Source organism: Tupaia chinensis, unplaced genomic scaffold (assembly GCF_000334495.1).
Source record: "Tupaia chinensis unplaced genomic scaffold, TupChi_1.0 Scaffold138297_1, whole genome shotgun sequence".
In the NCBI taxonomy this organism is placed as follows: Eukaryota; Metazoa; Chordata; class Mammalia; order Scandentia; family Tupaiidae; genus Tupaia; species Tupaia belangeri.
Genome location: NW_006198195.1, coordinates 38,197 through 44,481, shown reverse-complemented (window position 1 = coordinate 44,481; position 6,285 = coordinate 38,197).

Sequence of the window (6,285 nt, the reverse complement as noted above, 5' to 3'; positions counted from 1 at the left end):
CTGGTTTTAAAGAATTTTTGTCCTGTCTTGAGCTGTTGATAAGTTAATGTACCTACTATTTGAACAGAATACTAACCTGTTTCTAGACTTTAAGTTTCAAGGAAATATCATTACCAGTTCAAAACTGCTTTTCTTGAAATTATCAGCTGAACTTGCTATTGAAAGTAGTTAGATGTGTGATCAACAAAATGTTGGCAGAAAAGGAATGGAAAACAACTGTATATAGCAGAGATAGTGTAATAAGAGAGTGAGAAAGAACAGAGGGTCAAACATGGGATAAAAAACATATATATACATGAAAGTAGAAATGGAATATTATTGATGATAACATGCATGATTAAGCCACTATGCAGTTTATTCTAGATGGGAAACCACATTTAGTATGTTGTAGTGATGCTCAGGGAATGAATGTTAAGTAATTAAAAAAAAAGTTGCAGGAGTAAAAAAAAAAATTAGTAAAACTGTTCATATCAAAATAAAAAAAATGCATATTTGATGAATGAAGTAAGCTATATAGCCCCAGCTAGGTACTACTTTATAGTATGTTCATTCTACTCACTGAGGTTTATGCCTAAAGTCAGACTTGGATTTATGCATAGGTATATATCTGTTGTGCTAGCTATTGGGTATATTTAGACTAATTAAGTTCATTAGCAAATCAATTAAATGAGGGGGAAGGCATAGAATGCAACCATGGATACCAGAGACAATGTGATAGGGGTGTGGGACATGGCAGAGGGTGACGGATAGGGAATCAAGGATGGCAAAACAAAGTATACAATATATAAGAATTGTAAAATTATTTGCTGATAACATGTATGTTGATGTGCTTGATTGAGCCAATATACAGTGTATTTTGGATGGACAATTCATTGGTCTGCCTGTTGTTCATATATAGAAATGCTATAGATTTCTGTATATTCATTTTGTATCCTGCAACTTTACTGTATTCGTGTGTTACTTCCAGAAAAAGCACAATCTGGATGAGATGGACAAATTCCTGGACACATATAATATACCAAGATTGAGCCAGGAGGATGGAGAAAGTCTGAATAGGCCCATAACAAGCCAGGTGATTGAATCAGTAATAAATAATCTTCCAAGAAAGAAAAGCCCTGGCTCTGATGGCTTCATCTCTGAATTCTATAAAAGTTTCAAAGAAGAGTGAGCCCCCATTCTGCTCAATTTATTTTGAAATATTCAAAAGGGTGGAAGACTTCCTAATTCATTCTTTGAAGCCTCTATCACCCTTATCCTTAAAATGGATAAGTACAGGACAAGGAAGGAAAATTATAGACTGATATCTCTGATGAATATAGATGCAAAGATTCACAACAAGATACTAGCAAATTGTAGCCAACAACTTATATGAAAGATTATACATCATGATCAGGTAGGCTTTATTACAGGAATGCAAGATTGGTTCAACATATGCAAAACCATAAATGTAATACACCATCTTAACAGGAAAAAAATAAAAACCATATGGTCATATCCACTGATGCAGAAAAACATTTGATGAAATACAATATCCCTTTATGATCAAGACTCCTTCATGATCAAGACGCTCAGCAATATTGGCATAGAAGGGACAACATAATAAAATCTATCTATGAAAAACCCATAGCAGATATAATCCTGAATGGAGAAAAGCTGAAAGCTTTCCCAAAAAAATGGGTACAAGACAAGGATGCCCACTTTCTCTACTCCTTTTTAACATAGTACAGGAAGTCCTCGCCAACACAATCAGAAAAGAGGAAAAAATAAAAGGCATTTGAGTAGGAAAATAAGAGGTGAAACTCTTTCTATTTGCAGATGACATGATTTTATACAAAAAAGACCCAATGGTTTCTATGAAACAGTTTCTGGAAGTAATACACAAATAAGTAAAGTTGCAGGATACAAAATCAGCATAGAAAAAATCTATAATATTTCTATATACAAACAACAGGGAGACTGAGATAGAACTAATTAAAGTTATTCTATTTACCATAGCCATGAAAAGAATAAGATACTTAGGAATACATCTAATCAAAGAAGTTTAAGACCTCCACAAAGAAGACCATGAGAAGCTAAAAAAAGAAATTGAAAACGACACAAAAAAGGGGAAGGACATCCCCTGTTCCTGGATTGGAAGAGTTAATGTAATCAAAATGGCAATTCTATCCAAATTAATCTTCATATTTAATGCAATGCCAATCAAAGTACCAGACACATTCTTCACAGACCTAGAAAAGACAATCATAGAGTATGTCTGGAATCATAAAATACCTTATATTGCCAAAGCGATCCTGCACAAGAAGAGTGAAGTAGTTGGCATATCACTCCCTGATCCCAGATATTTTGGGAAATCCATTGGAAAAAGGAAGTCTCTTCAGTAAATGGTGCTGAAAAAACTGGGTATCTACCTGCAGAAAGATGAAACAGAAGCCCCATCTTTCACCATTAACAAAAATCAACTCAATATGTATCAAAGATCTGAGCCTAAGAGCTCACATTATAAAACTCCTGGTGGAAAGTACTGGGGAAACTCTGTGAGTCATTGGGGTAGGCAAAGACTTCTTAAATAAGACTCCAAAAGCAGAGGCAACAATCCCTAAAATAGACAAGTGAGACTACAACAGATTAAGAAGTTTCTGCACAGCAAAGGACACAGTAATTAGTGTGAATTGACAACTCTCAGAATGAGAAAATATTTTTGTAATCTTAAATTAGACCCCCAAAGTCCAGTTGATAATCCCCAAAATAGACATGTGGAATTACATTAGACTAAAATGTTTCTGCATGGTAAAAGACACAGTAATTTGTGTGAATTGACAGTCCTCAGAATGGGAAAATATTTTTGTAAATTATGCATCAGATAAGGTACTGATATCAAGAATACACAAGAAACTCAAGCAACTATTTGGAAAAAAGATAATCAACCCTATTAAAAGATTGTAGGAGTTAAAAAAAACACTCTTTAAAGGTGACATATGAAAAGATGTATGAACAAATGCTCAACATCTCTCATAGTAAGGGAAATGCAGATCAAAACAACAATGAGATACCACCTAACTCCAGTCAGAATGTCTAGGATTAAAGAACAAAAAATGGTAAGTATTGGCCGGCGTGTGGTGAAAGAAAAAATCTCTTACACTGCTGGTGGGAGTGTGTATTTGTCCTGCCACTGTGGAGAACAATTTGGAGATTCCTCAAAAATCTACAAATAGAACTGCCATATGATCCAGCAATTCCACTCCTTGGTATACCCAAAGGACAGAAGAATTCTTCATCGGGAAAGTGCACATCGATGTTTATTGCGGCACTATTCACAATTGCTAAGACATGGAATCAACCCAAATGTCCCCAAACAGATGAATGGATTGAAAAACTATAGCACATATACTCTATGGAATGCTATTTAGCCATAAAAAACAACAAAACCCTGATTTTTGACAGAAAATGGAAGAATATGGAAGATTTACTGCTGAGTGAAACAAGCCAGGCTATGAAGGAGAGACATTGTATGTCCCCACTTAGTATATACCAAGTGTCAGCACTGTATGACTGAAACTTATTGACTAAAGGGTATAGAGACACATTAAATGGGTGTAAATACCAGATATAGTGTGTGTTAAAGAGTAGGGCCTGAGGAAGGACATTTAGTAGAAAACATGAAGGCAGGGCATTGATGGGACAACAAAATATGGCATTATCTGTTGAAGCTTTTTTTTTTTTGGAGAGGTTTTTTCGCTATAGGGGTCATGTGCTTGCCAGACAGACAGAGAGAGACATAGAGACAGAAAGCAAGAAATCACCCCCAAGGGAGGATGGTCATGCCACAATTCCTTTTCCTCCATTCTCCTCTCAAAATCTTGGGCACGCAGGCACACGTGCCCAGTGTGAGATTTAATCCACCGGGTCCAGGACCCAAACCACGGTCGACTACATGGGAGTCCAGCGACATAGCCATTACACTAACTGCTGGTTCCCTGTTGAAGATATTTTATAGTTTTATCAACTGGACTAGGGAGAAATATTCACATCTTTAAATATTCACTTTGTAAGCTAAATAATGTGATTGTACATATAAAAGAAATGGAAATTTTAAAATATGGAAAAAAGTTATATCTGGCTGCTGTAATCTGCTATGTGTTTTGTCTTCACTTTTGGTTCCAGCAGACACTGAATTAACCCTTTTTCATCCCTAGAGTGTGTGGGACATTTTGTTCATGGTTACTTGCTTTGTTTGATTCCTTTCTAAAGAGTTTGCCTTTTCCCTTCAAATAGCTAGAAACTTTTTTTTTGAGGTTTACTTTTTAAATTATTATTTATACATTCAGTCATTGTACATCATTTAGCTTGCTAAGAGATCTTACCCAACATGATATACGCCACACAGCAGACAAGTTGAGACTACTATACACGACATCACCAACAAGCAACAAACCAAATCTGTGTAACACAAATGTCTTACTTCTGCATATTTTCCCAAATTTCCCTTCCAGCACTCTTCCCTCTTCCACTCTCCTTACACTTTGTCCCCAGTACACATAACAATTTTTAATGCTTTTATGCCCTCCAGTCTTTCAGTCTCTACTATAGAGTGTAGACAGTCGGTATATCTTAAGTGCAGACATACAACGTTTCTGTTTCATAGCCTGACTTGCTTCATCCAGCAATAGATCTTCCATGTTCATCTACTTTCTATCAAATGCCATGGTCTTGTTTTTTTTTTATGGCTGAATAGTATTCCATAGACTATATGTGCTACACGTTTTCAATCCATTCATCTGTTTGTGGACATTTGGGTTGGTCCCATGTCTTAACAATCGTAAATAATGCTGCAATAAATATAGCTGTGCGAGCACTTTTCCAACTGAGCAATAACTAGAATCTTAAACTGCCATGTCTTTAAATAAATTTATAAAAAGAATGGAAAAAAGATATACTCTTTTAAATATCCAGTCATTACACTTGGTAAAAAAATATACAATTTCCAGTTTCCATGGAGAAACTGATTGTTTTTCTGGGCTGCTAAGTCTCCCATTAAGCAGGACCAACATTTACCAAAAGCAAAGAAATGTTTTAACAAAATCACATGCTTTATTCCTATTGGCAGTCTTTTAAATTTTACAAAAATAAAAAGCATTAAATTTTTCAATAGTATAGCTTTCTTCAATATTGGAGCATTAAATTTTTCAATAGTATAGTTTTTTTCAATATTGGGAAATTTGTTAAACTTTTTTTGTGTGTTTGTAAAGTCCATTTCCATAAGCTATTGGTATGCACTGAAAGCTAATATTGCTAAGAATTAAAAATTATGGTAAATATGCAAATTTCTGCCTACAAAGTTACAAGCTAGATGGCCTTTTGAGAAACATCAGATTTCCCAGGGTAAACAAAAAATGAAAAATAGATTTTGGCATGCCTAAGGTAATCCTTAAAATGACAAACAAAATGTATTTCTTAAAAATAATAATATCTAGAAGCTGAGATCTAGTGATTTCAGAGATAAGAGCAATGAAGATATTCTACGCAGAATCTACCCTGTGAGAAAAAGCAACACCAAAGAGTTTGAAGACTACATCCTCCTGTGCACCTCTGATCGCTCAGATTGATCTTCTAGAATTTAAGAAGAAAGGGATAACCCATCAGATGACTAGAAATCACCTCAGGGTCACAAGAAATATGCAAAAATAAGAAAATACTCCCTAGGGAAAAGAATAACTCCTCTTCATCCACAAACAGTAAAATGGAAATCATGGAAATGTCTGATAAAGAATTTAAAGTATTCATAATGATAAAACTAACAGAGATGGAAGAGAAGAGGGACAATGAACAACAGAAGAAAAAAGTTGATGAGTCCCAAGAGGTGAGGAATTTCTTGCAAGAGCTTAAAGAGGAAATACACACCATAAAAAAGAATCAAATGGAATTGTTGGAGATGAAGGCTATAATACAAGAAGTCAAAATCTCCTTTGAAAGTATGAAAAGCAGACTAGATCATACAGAAAATTGAATCTCAGATGTATAAGAGAGGATCACTTGTAAAATCCACCAGGAAGACTGAGAAATAATATATGAGAAATACTAGATACCATTAAACGTCCAAACATCCAGATAATCGATATTCCAGAAGGTGAAGAGACTAATAAGGGCATTGACAATCTAGTCCATGAAATCCTGGAAGAAAACTTCCCAAACCTAGAGAGGCATTCAAAATATAGACCCAAGAAATCCAAAGGACCCCAAATAAGATCAACCAAAGACGATCTTCTCCAAGACACATTATAGCCAGCT